The sequence below is a fragment of the Mytilus californianus genome, unplaced genomic scaffold (assembly GCF_021869535.1).
Source record: "Mytilus californianus isolate M0D057914Y unplaced genomic scaffold, xbMytCali1.0.p SCAF_8, whole genome shotgun sequence".
Classification (NCBI taxonomy): domain Eukaryota; kingdom Metazoa; phylum Mollusca; class Bivalvia; order Mytilida; family Mytilidae; genus Mytilus; species Mytilus californianus.
In genome coordinates this window covers 45648746-45663543 of record NW_026262734.1, presented here as the reverse complement: position 1 = coordinate 45663543, position 14798 = coordinate 45648746, and the positions used below count along the sequence as shown (strand labels likewise).

At 32.3% G+C, this 14798-nt stretch overlaps 1 long non-coding RNA gene across 1 annotated transcript; it reads left to right on the top strand.

The window, feature by feature from the left end:
• The first annotated feature begins 716 nt into the window (after positions 1–716).
• LOC127711605 (uncharacterized) lies at positions 717–14110 on the top strand. Its single transcript, XR_007986806.1, has 4 exons — positions 717–818; positions 2229–2292; positions 9799–9863; positions 12949–14110. It is a non-coding gene; the product is annotated as an uncharacterized LOC127711605 (long non-coding RNA).
• Positions 14111–14798: the final 688 nt, after the last annotated feature.

Below are 14798 nucleotides of genomic sequence, written 5' to 3'. Positions count from 1 at the left end.
AAGATGTATATTTAATGAGAAGTAAATGTACACATGGTACAAGGGGTATATCAAGAGGGCGTTACGTACATATACCTCCGCTAGCAAATGGTTAGGATATAGATTCCAGGCTAAAACGGACTTGTTACATTTGAGTTAAACTTTTCAGTAGACTTTTAGTGCTGTATTTGAATCATGTTAATGGACATGATATTTTTTGTATTGTGCTGTCTTGATTCTATTAAATTTATTAATATACTATTAATTAATTTATGTCGCTAATAATCATTGACAATTAAAATTTTCGTTAAAATGGGCATTGATAATTTCACTTTTTGTTAAAATGGATTAAACATCATGCGCTAAATTGGGTTATACTTTGGAGCTAAAACGTCACCCATGATTGTTTTCGCTAAAATGTCCTATTTAACATGATTTATGCGCTAAAATGTTCTCTACCGGTATGAACGTAATTATCCAATAGACTCTGAAAGCGACAAGGGAAGAGAAAAAAAAATAAGTCAGCGTCATCTTTCATTTGTTAAAAAAAAAGATGTTTGGCAAAAAAGGGGGTGCAAAACACAGTTTTTCCTGACTCCCCTAATTTTGGAGCCATAATTGCAGTTAATATAACATCTTTCTTGACAAGTATTTCATCCGATAAGAAATACCAATTGTATCTCGTAATCCATGTGTATGAACCATATGGTTTTACTAGCTGTCTAAACATGCTAAACGGTGATTGTAATCTATAATAGTGTGTGTCTCCCGCCAAATACAGCACACGGTTTGTTTGTGAAACCTTTACACAGCATTATACTCTTGGAATTCTAATGGAGGTACGTATAAAAATATACTATTTTTAGCATTCAAATTCATGAAGATAGTATTTTGATAGTTTTTTGTTAACTATATAATATTCTCATAGATGTTTTAAAGTTTTGATAAGTATTAATTGAATAAATGAATAAGTACAAATTATTATATATCAATATCAGTGTGTCTGGAATAGAACAACAACACTACTAATATAACATGTATAATAATAATACTATTTCTGATAATAACAAAAAATAGACGATGGTGATTATCATGATTATGGTGTGAATAAAACATGCTGAAAGTGTTTTAGTTTTATAGCATACATGTACATGATGTAGTGCAGGACTTCATACTTATATCAATCGATTATATTGGTTCTCCCGTTTCTGCATGTCTTAGAGCAGACGTTTTTTTATTTGTTAAATTTTTAATTATTATATATTTTTTGGACCGACAATTTCATTTATATAAATAAATGATATAAAAATATATATATACAATTAACTCGTGGTGGGGTTCGTGTTGCTCAGTCTTAAGGGTTGTGTTCTGTTGTTTTTCTTTATAGCCATGTCGTTGTCAGTTTGAAAATGACTGAACATAATTAACTATTTCGTATTATGACAAAAGAAAACTATGATATTACTTTCTGTATCATATTAGTCAAAAATTAAGGAGATTCAAAATGAAATATGAACCGAAATTTATCAGTCAAAAGATGTGTGATTTATATTGGATTTGTTACACCAGTTGCGGATCCAGGGGGTGGGGGTTCGGGGTTGGAAACCCTGTTTTGGGACGATCATAATTTGCATTTTAATGGGAACATTTATTTGGAACCCTGTACACATAATTTAGAAAGGGCGAAATGATGATTTACTGGTTTAATTATTGTATAAGTTAAGATATTTTGAGAATTAAACGTTTATTTTTATAGTGACACATTGTGAATAAAAGAAACACTCACCGTTTTCACTAGTCTCGTCTCCATAATTGAACTTCTGTCATCATTACGTAAAGTCTTCCCAAAGTATATATCACAAAAAGATGTAAGACTTGCTTGTAAAGATGTCACCACATTAACACTGGTTGATAGATATTTGCGTTGTTGTTGTTGGGTTTTTTAAATTCCAGAACACAGTATATTCCAAAAACTTGTGTATGACTGACTAACTAACACGATTTCACAAGTTTCAATAATTTTCAATTTGTAATTTGTTGATCCGGAACAAATATTCAGTATGTATTTATATGTTTTAAGATTATATGGCATGCTAACATTTGTTTATTCTCGGTTTCTTTATTTCCATACGTATTTCAAACATTTAAAGTGGAACGGAAGTAGAGTTAGTATAGTTTGAAAATTTTGAAAATATGCGCCGTTACATCTCTATTTTTTCATTGGTTCAAAAATTCAAATTCGATTCCAGGTCATGGAAGGCAATATTGAGTATGTATATAACGAAGAGGACGTTTCAAAGAAATATGATATAGGTGAGTACAAATATTGCATATACATTGTATATTTAATTGTAAACGAAGAAAAGGTTAATATAGACGTAACTTTGTTTGGCGTAACTATGTTGTTTAATCGAGTATGGTCGTAACCAGCCTTCCCAGAGATGGTGTCATGTTGTAGCAGAAGGAACTTTCACTCGAACATTTCGACAGATGGTTTCAGTTAAAAGTTCTGTTTTCAACTAGTGATGCTTGTGCATCATTTATATTTTCTTAAAACATCACAGATGGGGTCATCTCATTTTGATGTACAAGTCCGAAATTGTATCGACAAGTTTTTTTTAAAAAGAAGTGTCATTTATCTCTACATAATTCATATGCCCTAGCTTTTTTGAAATTATAAATACAAAACTAGTCTGGTGTATTGACAAAAAGACAGCGAACAAAGACTAGAAGACAACCCCCAAACCGCATTGTGTCTGCAAATGGAATGACAGTATATTGAACAAATTAATATATGTAACAAAAACGTTGGTCGATTGTTGACAGGAGCTGCTATATGACTTTGCTGCTGCTATGTCTAAGCAATATACACTTAAGGCACTTGTGAATATATCAAGTTTAATATTTTTTCATATATCACGAAATTATTATATGCATCTTTTATTTCGTTATGAAAAAAAAAATGAATGTCGTATTTAATTTACACAATATTTAGTTTTAATACTAGCGTCAGTGAAAAGCGAAACTTGTATATGATAAATCAATTTCGTATAACAAAAGATTATATTGATGGGAAATTGATTAGTTGTTAGGAAATTTCCTATTGTTTCATGAAATAGAAAATGCAATTAACCTTGCGAGTGAATAAATCATTTTGGGAAATTAGTATATACCATGTATACGTAGTATCTTAAGTTTCTTTTTTCTCTTCTTTGAGATTTCCACCTATATACAGGGTCACCGCATTAAATATATTTATTTTTCTACTTTATTTCCATGTTAAATTTATTTAAATTTAAAAAAGTGAGAAAAAAAGAACAAAAACTTGTATTTACACTCTACATAAATGTATTGCTCTGACAAAAGATTCAAACATTATATCATTTCTAAAATGAATAAATGTGTTGATAAAAAGGAGGCTGAAGATACCAAGGGATGAATACATTAGCCATTCTTTGGTTTATGAGTGCCAACTGGTTAAATAAAAGTATTATGGTTTATCATTGTTTAGATCGATGGACAGTATTTACCGCACCGCTTGTGGTTTCTCAAATTTTATTTTTATTTGAAATATAAAAACTAGTATTTACATGTTATCTATAATATGAGGGCTCAAGAATTATGTTTTGAATATATCACATTACATAGCATTAATTAATTATAAAATATGATAGCATTAAGTTGTTATTATAATTTTTTATACTATTGAAGCAAATACTTGACATATACACTATTTGATTATTGATAAGGAAAATCTCTTGAGAATTTTCACTTGTCTGATTTGCCAATCCTTATCGTTTTGTTTGCATTCAAATTATAACAATTAGCCAAGAAATCCTCCGGCATACTGGAAAATATGATATGGACTTGAGGTCTCAAAATGGGCTGCTGCTTAACACTGAATTTCTATGAAGAATATTTTAGAAACGTCGCACGAAACTGGTGTCACCTAACGTTACACACTTGAATACGTAAGCAAGATTCATATTTTTCTTAGATAGTAGATACTAAGCTTTTTATTAACAAATTAAAAGTAAAAATGTTAATTTAATTGAAATCATTTGAATAGTATACATTTTAATTACAAAAAGCAATCAATTTCTTTTTAATACACAACGCACTGCAAATGCATTCTTTTATACAATCCAGAATGTTGAGGCGAATGGACTACAGTATAGTTAACATGACAGTTTGATTGAGTTCTTCACAAATATATGCAAGGGAATCAGCGGGAATAATAGCTGCTTTCCTTTCCGTATTAATTTGTGTTGTAGCGGATGGGCCTGTCGATCATAACAAAGTCCGGAAAACACTTCTGTTCCGCGAGGAAATATTTCCCCTCCAATGAATTGGTAGAGCTTTTACCTAAAACATTAAAAGTTTTCTTCACAAGCAACCGAAAAATAGCCGTATTCCGAATCGTCTGTGAATACCGCAATAATGACAATGAGTCGTAACATTTGTATATTTTGTTACATAACGTCAAAATCGTATGTCGGGACATTGTAGATGTATCTGATATTTCGTATTTTAGATTAGATTTATGAGAAATAAATATCAAAATAGAGAGAATTGTTTGTACTTTTATCACCTATACTTTTTTTATGTAGTGAATAGCACTGTATCAATGAAATAAATATCATAAAACAGAAAAACGTAACACTATGTCAATTGTTTTTGAAGGGGACAAAATGTCGGACATTGTTATTCAACTCGAATTAAAAGAAATTATTTTAAAAAAACCTGATAATTGCGTGAGGCGAAAGTGTGAGCTTTGTACAAAATACAAGTATAAGAATTAGTTACCTTCGACATGGTGGTTGCTCTGTTATTCCCATTTTTGGGGACAATTTAGAAAAATGACGGCAATTTTTTTTCGTGCATGGGACACATAATTTGTATCATCTTCATCCCTTTTAAAAAAAATCAGTCTTTTCAAAGAACGAAACCGACATATATATATACATCATCGACCAATTATGACGTGTTTTTTCTAGACAAAACTTTTATATAGGTTGGTGGAATTTTTTATATATTTTTTACGATATTCAGAATTTCACAAAACTTAAAGTGTAACGCGGGACAAGGAAATAATATTCAAAAATGAAGGTTTTATTGATTTTTACTTAATGAAAATAGTCTGTTACATATACAAAATTGCAATATTCTGAAAGTAGAATTTAAAAGCTTTAAAATGATACATAATACTTCAGAATATCAATTTTATTGTTTATAAATTAATGACATGAGTGTGTCTTGTCCACGATTTCATCAAAATAACACCAGTATCGTGCGACGTTTCTTAATCGTTTTTATACGACCGCAAAAAAAGTACGTTCGTATATTGCTATCACGTCGTCGTCTTCCGAAGACATTTAGTTTCCGGAAAATAACTTTAGTATAAGTGTACGCATCTCTATGAAATTTTACTTAAAGGTTCAATACCACAAAAGGAAGGTTGGGTTTGTTTATGGGGGTGATGGTCACATCCGTATAGGAAAAAGGGGCCAAAAGGGGGCCCAAAACAAGCATTTTTCTAGTTTCAGGACAATAACTTGTGTTTCAGTATTTTGATTGCTCTAAAATTATACTACAAGGTTCAATACCATAAGTAGAAGGTTGAGATTCATTTTGGGACTAATTGCCCAAACCGTTCAGGAATTAGGGGCCAAAACAAGCATGATTCTAGTTTTCAGACAATTATTTGTGTTGAAGTGTATGGTTGTCTCTTGAATTGTACCACATTTTACAAAAAAACAAAATTTCTTTAAATATTAATTTTTTGAGGGGAAGGGTACAAAAGTTTTTTTTTGGGGGGGGGGGGGGGGGGGGGGTCAATTTTTTTCCCTCCGAAGATTTAAGAAATTATCATTCCCCCCCAAAAAAAAAATTGGGGGTCACAATTTCTTTTGCTAATTCTTGGTATATAGTCTGAAAACAGATTTACTAAGTATTGCGCAACAGCACTGTGTATTGCACAATAGCAAGAAATCTTTATTTGAATATAAATTCAAATCACATAACCAATTTCAATAAATTCATAAACCCGACATAGCCGTGTGTTAGGAACTTATATAGATATAAGAAGATGTGGTATGAGTGCCAATGAGACAGCTCTCCATCCAAGTCACAACTTGTAAAAAGTAAACCATTAGAGGTCAAAGTACGGCCTTCAAGACGGAGCCTTGGCCCACACCGAACAGCAAGCTATAAAGGACCAAAAAAAATAAATGAAACAGGAAAACCAACGGTCTTATCTATATAAAAATCGAGAAACAAGAAACACTTATCAACAAACGACAACCACTGAACAACAGGTTCCTGACTTAGAACGTCTTGGTCAATTTCTCTACGGAGTAGTTACTTCAACGTTTTATTGCACATCATTATCATTATTGAACTCGATAGGTTTGTATAAACTGTTTCGCGATGACGAATTTGCGGTCGAGCTGGCAACAAGTGTTGCGGAAGCGAGACACTACAATCCATCAGTTGTGGGACGTTCTCGTCCTCGATATCTTCGGTGTCGTAAACATAGGTTCAGTCTATCGTTTAAAAAAGGGCGTCTTCGAACCGACATGAAATTTTTCGACATTGCACTAAAGACCCGTAGTCACTATTAAAATTTTCTTTGTCTAAGAATACTTGGTCCAACTTTTTGAAAGATTAAATTTGTTCTAATGACAACAGTTGACTGTGAAAAATACTGATGACAAAAACTTTCACGGACTTTAATGGAATAGAATCTCATTCGAATTTTCTTGAAACTTTGTTGTATTTTGACGGGAATCAGCCCATCATAGTGTTGTTTAGAAATTATCAATATTTTGTTCACAAAACAAAAGTACATGGCAAATTTATCGGAAATGGTAGAATGAGTTCAAGTAAAAAGAAAACAATGTGGAGAAATAAATCGATATATGAATGTGAATTTGTAGAATGTATTTTGACCAATGGTTCGATCTGGCCAATAGCAGATTGAATGTCGCTTTTTCAATTTCAAAATAATTCCTTAATTCGACCTCGGAGATCTTCAGTGTGAAGTTCTTGAAGGATTCTGTTCGGTACTACTCTGACTTCTTCTTAGAAGCCAGTTACTTCTTCCCGTTTTCGTTACTATTTTACGATTAATCCTTCACCTTCTCTAAATGATAATACACAGTGAAAAGTTTATTAGAGCCATATTTCTTCAAGTAAACATGGAAATCCCGCCTTTTAAAAAGAAAATTATGAAAAACTTTGATGATGACATTGAACAGATGACTTTGACCAAGTTTTCTTGTTCAAATTTTCTTTTTCGAAGTTTTCTTGTTCATAGTTTTCTTTGGCCAAGTTTTTGATGGAAGACTTCGATAGTCACAACAGGGTTTCAGTCAGAAAATTGTATTCTTCATCTTGGTTTTATTCGTTTTTTATTAAATTGAAACGATTTATTTAATGATTAAAAGGTTTTCGCACATATATAACTTTGTCAAACCTTCATGGAAATTTATGACAGAACTTTGACAGAAGTTTGCTCATGATTCAAAAGACAGTATCCAGAGCAAAATTTTGAGACATTTTTCCCTTTCATTAATGGACTAAAATAATTTGGAAGTTAACATTTAGATACATATTTTGGATGAAGTTTATTTTTTCACATCAATATTTTTTTCAAACCTTCTTAGAATATTATGAAGCTTGGACAGAAGCTATTGTATAATCAAGAGTCAAAATCTGAAGCAAATTTTGAAAATATCATTTTTTCATTTACCGGTTATTCACTGTTTTTACAAGCTGAAATATTACTCGTGTTCTTAATCTACAGCAAATCTAATTTTTGGTATGATTGATTAAGAAAATATACAGCTCATTATATATATCTGCCAAAAAGTTGCTCCCAAACTTAGATGAAATATGCGTCAAATGGAAGGACACATTTGTTTTCATCTCTTTAATATTGACCAAACACTAGCAATAAAACCACGTGTCTCAGATTTTTGAAATATTGATTTAACTGCTGGGTACCAAAACTCATAATGTTCACCTTTCATTTTTTTCGAGACCAATAAATTCATTCAGAAACATATTATCCAATAACTGGAACACGCTGTTGTAGAAAATACTCGCTTTTACAACATACATCAAAGCCAAACCATAGGGGTCACCCATAAAGTTTCTTTTTTTTTTTCATTTTTTGATCACAATTCCCATGTTTGATTTGTTAAATCACTGGAAAACTGAATATAAATTCAAAATATTTATAAACATTCCTCTGGGAACACCCCAGAAGCGTCTTTAATCATTTATCTTATCAATAGAACCACACAATACGTGAACACAACAGGGGCCCAGTTTAAGTGACCAACGCATGTAATTAATATTTAACAGCATTCTCACTATGAAATAATAATTATCATTCATATTTAAAAAGAAACAGGTTGTACTGTGAAATAAACAAGGACACAGACACTTTGAAATGTCTCGAAAAATGTACATGTATAAGAGAAGAGATATTTTCATACAACATACTGTCCTCTCCAAAAATAAAACGAAAATTTAGTTAAAAAAAATCACTATTATCAAGGTTATTTGTCTAGAATAATAAGTGTTGTGAATGTCGCTGTCAGATTCAGATACAAATTCTTCTTGCCTTAGAAAGAACATTTGTCAGAGTTTTTTTAAAACTAATCTTACACTTAATATTTATCTATAAATATATGTTTTCACTTAAGATTTTTCCCTCTACAGTTTTGTTCGCTTATGTTTTCTTTGGTTACCTGCAGTAGCGGATCCAGAAATGTACATAAAAGAGGGGGGGGGGCACTGACTGTCGCAGAGGAGGCCCGCTCCAGTCATGCCTCAGTGATTCCCTATAGCAACAAAAATTTTCCCACAAAGGGGAGATCCGGGCACCCTGCCCCCCCCCCCCCCCCCCCCCCCCCCCTTAATCCGCTTCTGCCCTGCATAGTTGTATAAATTAATTTTCATTGCGATTTAATAAGATATGACCAAGTGGTCAGAGATTAACAGCTGGGCAATTGGTATCAACAGGTGATTAAAGGATTAGCTTCCCCCAAATGCTGGTATATATATACAAGTTTTTTACCATGTGCTTTTATTTACATAGTTTATTATTTTACTTTTACGTATTTTACTGAAAAAGAAACTGTTTGGCAGTCAGCATTGTCCTTTTGCATTGATAACATCTACCACAGGTATTGCATAATTAATGTGGCGTATTTTCGTTTTATCACAGACTTCGAGATACATCTTTTTGGAGTAGAATTTTAAACATTAATTTAATGATTATTAACACCAATGTATATGCCGATTGATTCCAGGAAACAAAACAAAAACCAATTGTTAATAAAAGTTTGGGGATTTGGTGTAAAAATTTAAATCATTTTTTTCTTCTGATAAACATCTTTTTGTATTAAAGATTGCAACTAAGGTCAATTTAAGAATCACTAATTTTGAGAATCAATTTTTTTAACTAGGATTTCAGAAAATTGGTTTGACAGTAACGTATGCTACAAAAAATTGATTCACAGTGTCAAATTAGCGATAAGAGCTTGCTTTTGATGAAAAATTGCAATCTTTATACGGCTCCTGAAAATGCACAAAGAATACATGGCGCTTGCATTTAATAAGTTTTTTACGCAAAATGTGTCCTTCGTGTATCCTGAAGCATGAATTAATATGAAAATAAGGAGATGTGCATGGTAATTTGTTTGGATCCTATATTAGTTATTTGTCTCTGTGACTCGTATACAAATGTGTATATGTTCCATACATTACATGTACTTTTTTTAAATTGATTTAGTTATTGTATTTCAGGTTACCAAGATGATTTCGATGAGAAGGCTGGCCAGGTGAACAATCTATACTAACTCAAAAGATAGGTAATCCTTATAAATCACTTTCAAATGGAAATCAAAACAGAAAGCATAATTGTACAACTATATTTGTTGAATATTTGTATATTTATATTTTGATTCCTTTAAAGCTCCAAATAATTTCTTGTTTGTTTTTTACCTGGCAGCTCTTAAATATTAATTTCTTTAAATAGTAACTCTTTTGTTCTTATCTTCTGTTTTCTTAAAAATAACAGTCAGATACTAAATGTGTTTACAAAACTGATCATCATCAAAATTCATTAACAGGGCAATTTATGGAAGCATATTTGTCGTCTGTGGTTGAAAATATTACTAGGTAACAAAGCAGCTGGAAAAGAAATTTTGATAAATCGTATTATTATACTTGAATATCGCTTTTCTTCGTACATCAGACCACAACAAGAAGACCCGACCCCTACGAGAAAATACATGTACATAGACAAAAAGCAGAACACAACACTCATAGTCTAGATATATATATATAGACGAATTTGCTACCGGCAGGACATTTTGTAAACTAGTTTTGCGTGTGCACAAACTTTCTGCTTTACCCATCTATATTATATACAAACTTTAAAATAACTTACCTAGTATCTTTGCAGAGGCACTAGTAATGTGTTTTAATCAAAGAATATATTTCCATACAGACAAAGGTGCTTGTGGTTCATTACTGTATCTTAAAGTGAATGACCGTCATGATCTCATTGCTTGTGGAGGGTGTTTGCCAATATCTCAGGATGTGTCTGTCAAGATCGCGATGCTTGTGGTGTATGCATATATCTCAAGTGAGTTACCGTCAAGTTCTCGATGCTTGTGGTGTATGAACATCTTTATGTTGAGTGACTGTCAAGTTATCGGTGCATGTGGTGTACGAACACGTCTCAATATAAGTGACTGTTAAGTTCTCGGTGCTTCTGTTGTTTTACTGTTTCTCCAGACGAGTGACTGTCAAGATCTTGGTGCTTGTGTTGTTTTACTGTTTCTCAAGATGAGTGACTCTCTAGATCTCGATGCTTGTGGTGTATGGATATACTCCAAAATAAATGATTATCAGAATCTGCTTTGAAGTTAATGTTTCTCAATATGAGTGACTGTAAAGATCGCAGTGTTTGTGCTGCTTTGTTGTTTATCAAGATGAGTGACTGTGAGATCTCAGTGCTTGTTCTTTTGTACTGCATATCATGATGAGTGACTATTAAAAGATCTCGGTGTTTGTGTTGCTTTACTGTTTCTCAAGATCAGTGACTGCGAGATCTCGGTGCTTGTAATTCATTTCTGTATCTGAAGATGAGTGACTGTCAAGATCTCGGTGTTGTTTTACTTTACTGTATCTCTTGATGAGTGACTGTGAGATCTCGGTGCATAGATTCATTATTGTATCTCAAGCTGAGTAACTGTCAAGATCTCAGTGCTAGTGTTGCTTTACTGTATCTTAAGATGAGTGACTGTCAAGATCTTAGTGCTTGTATTGCTTTATTGTTTCTCATGATCATTGACTGTGAAATTTTGGTACTTGTGATTTATTATTGTATCTCAAGATTAGTGATTGTCAATATTTGTGGTTGCTTGTGGTGCATTACTGTATCTTAAGATGAGTGACTGTGAGATCTCGATGCTTGTGTTGCTTTATTGTATCTCATAATGAGTGACTTTCAAGATCTCAGCGCTTGTCTTGCTTTATTGTTTTCATGATGATTGACTGTAATATCTCGGTGCTTGTGATTCATTATTGTATCTCAAAATGAGTGACTAACAAGATCTCGGTGCTTTGTGATTCATTATTGTATCTCAAGATGAGTGACTAACAAGATCTCGGTGCTTGTGTTGCTTTACTGTATCTCAAGATGAGTGACTGTCAAGATCTCGGTGCTTGTGATGCTTTATTGTTTCTCAAGATGAGTGACTGTCAAGATCTCGGTGCTTGTGATTCATTATTGTATCTCAAGATGAGTGACTAACAAGATCTCGGTGCTTGTGTTGCTTTACTGTATCTCAAGATGAGTGACTGTCAAGATCTCGGTGCTTGTGATGCTTTATTGTTTCTCAAGATGAGTGACTGTCAAGATCTCGGTGCTTGTGATTCATTATTGTATATCAAGATGAGTGACTAACAAGATCTCGGTGCTTGTGTTGCTTTACTGTATCTCAAGATGAGTGACTGTCAAGATCTCGGTGCTTGTGATGCTTTATTGTTTCTCAAGATGAGTGACTGTCAAGATCTCGGTGCTTGTGATTCATTATTGTATCTCAAGATGAGCGACTAACAATATCTCGGTGCTTGTGTTGCTTTACTGTATCTCAAGATGAGTGACTGTCAAGATCTCGGTGCTTGTGATATTATAATGTATCTCAAGATGAGTGACTGTCAAGATCTCGTTGCTTGTGATGCTATCCTGTATCTCAAGATGAGTGACTGTTAAGATCTCTTGGTGCTTCTGGTGCATTACTGTATCTCAATATCAGTGTCTATCAGGATTTTGTTGCTTGTGGTGTATCAATATACCTCAAGATGAGTGTCAGTCAATATCTCGGTGCTTGTGTTCAGTTACTTTTATGTATCTTAAAATGTTTGACTGTCAAGATCTCGGTGTTTATGATGAACTAATGTATCTTCAAATCAGTGGCTGTCAAATTATCGGTGCATGTGATGCATTACATAATCTCAAGACGGTTGACTTTAAGATCGCTTGCATTGTGTTTCTTGCTATGAACTAAAGAGTCCTTCATTTTGATATAAAGGGTGGGTGATGTGAAATTTTGTTTTTTACCGACCCAAGTTTATATTTCTGCTTAAAACCGGTAACCTCGTCCGTGTTTCCTGTAATTTCTTATTGATTTTTATTGTTTGTAGATTTTGGTGTTAAGTGCAAATATATATGTGGAAGTTTGAATAATCTAAACTCATTTGATTAGAAATTAATTCGAACGATATTAACTATACATTCTTTTGTTGAACAGGTATTTTGACATTCAGGATGTGGTTAGGTTGCTGGTTCATTGACATGTACCTCACTCCTCCTTTTATTCATACTTAATGTATCAAAGAAACTCTAAAATAGGGTTTTAAAGTTTCATTTTCTTTCTTTTTCAGGAAACATTTCCTGGTTTAGAGAAGAACACCACACATTTGTTCTCTTGTTGGTTGGGAAATACAAGTTGACGTTGGAAAGGAAACTTAATGCTCTACAACATTTAAAAAACTGTTATATATAGTGCTTCTACATGTATGTGTGGGACCCTAAATGACTCCAACGAGTATCAGCTATTACATCATGTATTAGGAGGATATGATCAACAATATATATATTTGAGGATAAGATTAACAAATCCTAAAAGTGTGAATATTGTACAAAATTGTCAATTACAATATGCATAATATCTTACTTACTATAATATTTAAAGAAGTGTAACAAAGTTTCCACTTATGATTTTTCCAGACGTTTTAAGTCAAATTAAATTCCATTTGTATCTTTCAGTAAGCATTCCTAATTCTAATTGAACACATGAAAAAAGTATTGCTGTTGTATGTGTGTATTTAAAGCAGACAGTAGCTACAAATTAAAATGTATTTGATGTGCTTAAGGGAGTTTATTAATGTTTTATCAAAATTTGATGTTATTGTAATGAAAAGGTAAGGAAAATGTTTACCAATCATTTGTCAATTTGTTTTTCTACGAAGACTTTATAACAAAGGAACAACTCTCACCTCACTGCAAGGCCACCAAGTACGATTAACTGAGTTCATTTATTATTATAATATTACTTTCAAATTAAATGCGGTATTTTCTTTTCATACGATACATATGTCTATGTTTCGTTTTACCTTGTTAACAATAATGTCCTTACCATAATTCTGATAGACATACTATCAGATTATTACATGGACTTCGGCTCTTGGGCTGATATTGAACCTTGGGCTGATAATACATCTGATATGAAAAATGACATGTTATGATATTTTTATCATATGCTTCAATAATGGAGAAAAATAACAGTTTAATATATTGCTCCGTTTAAGTGGTTCTCAAGTAGAAGTTCAAAAAGTGAAAATTCTTTATGAAATCTTTCTATCATATGCCTCAACAGAGGAGAAAAACAACAGTATAATTATACATTATTATATTGACGATAAAAAAAAATCAACAAAACATAATGGACACTATTAGGAAAAGTCAACATTTATAAAGTGACTTTCTAAATTATGCTGGAAACTTTAAAAAATGCATTTATTGTATCACTTGATTTGTTTTTTGCATTTTACATAATATAAAAAGTAAAATAATGTTCCTGTTTCCTTATAATTGTTTTGTACCCTACTTTGTAAAGTTTTTCACTGAAAACGTAGCATTGAGGTGTATTTTCCGGAATTTGCCGAGTAACGCCGGAATGCCATACGGTAACGTTACGGAAAGGCATGTGATAATAATCGGAAGCATGTGATAAATTTTTCATATCAGCCCGCTAAACACCATTTCGGAAAATATGGAATTCACGTAAATTTAATGCTATTATCATACTGTAAAAATTATAAGTTATTTACTCTAAGTATATGATAAATGTCAATATTCTTCATGTCCTTTACAGTATTTCTTAATAATGATATGCCAACATTTCAATATACATTTTGTCCTTAACAGAATTCTCAGTGATAAGATTGTCGCGTCTGATAACAATATAATTCTTAACAGAATTCTGATAACACTTCGAATATAGTACCAGTGAAACCCTTAACGGAATTCTGATAAGTCTCACATCTGATAACAATAGCCTTCTTAACAGAATTCTGATAAGACATTCGCATCTCATAACATTAACCTTCTTAACAGAATTCTGATAAGAAAGTCGCATCTGATAACAATAGCCTTCTTAACAGAATTCTGATAAGAATCGAATATAGTACCAATGAAACCCTTAACGGAATTCTGATAAAACTTACATCTG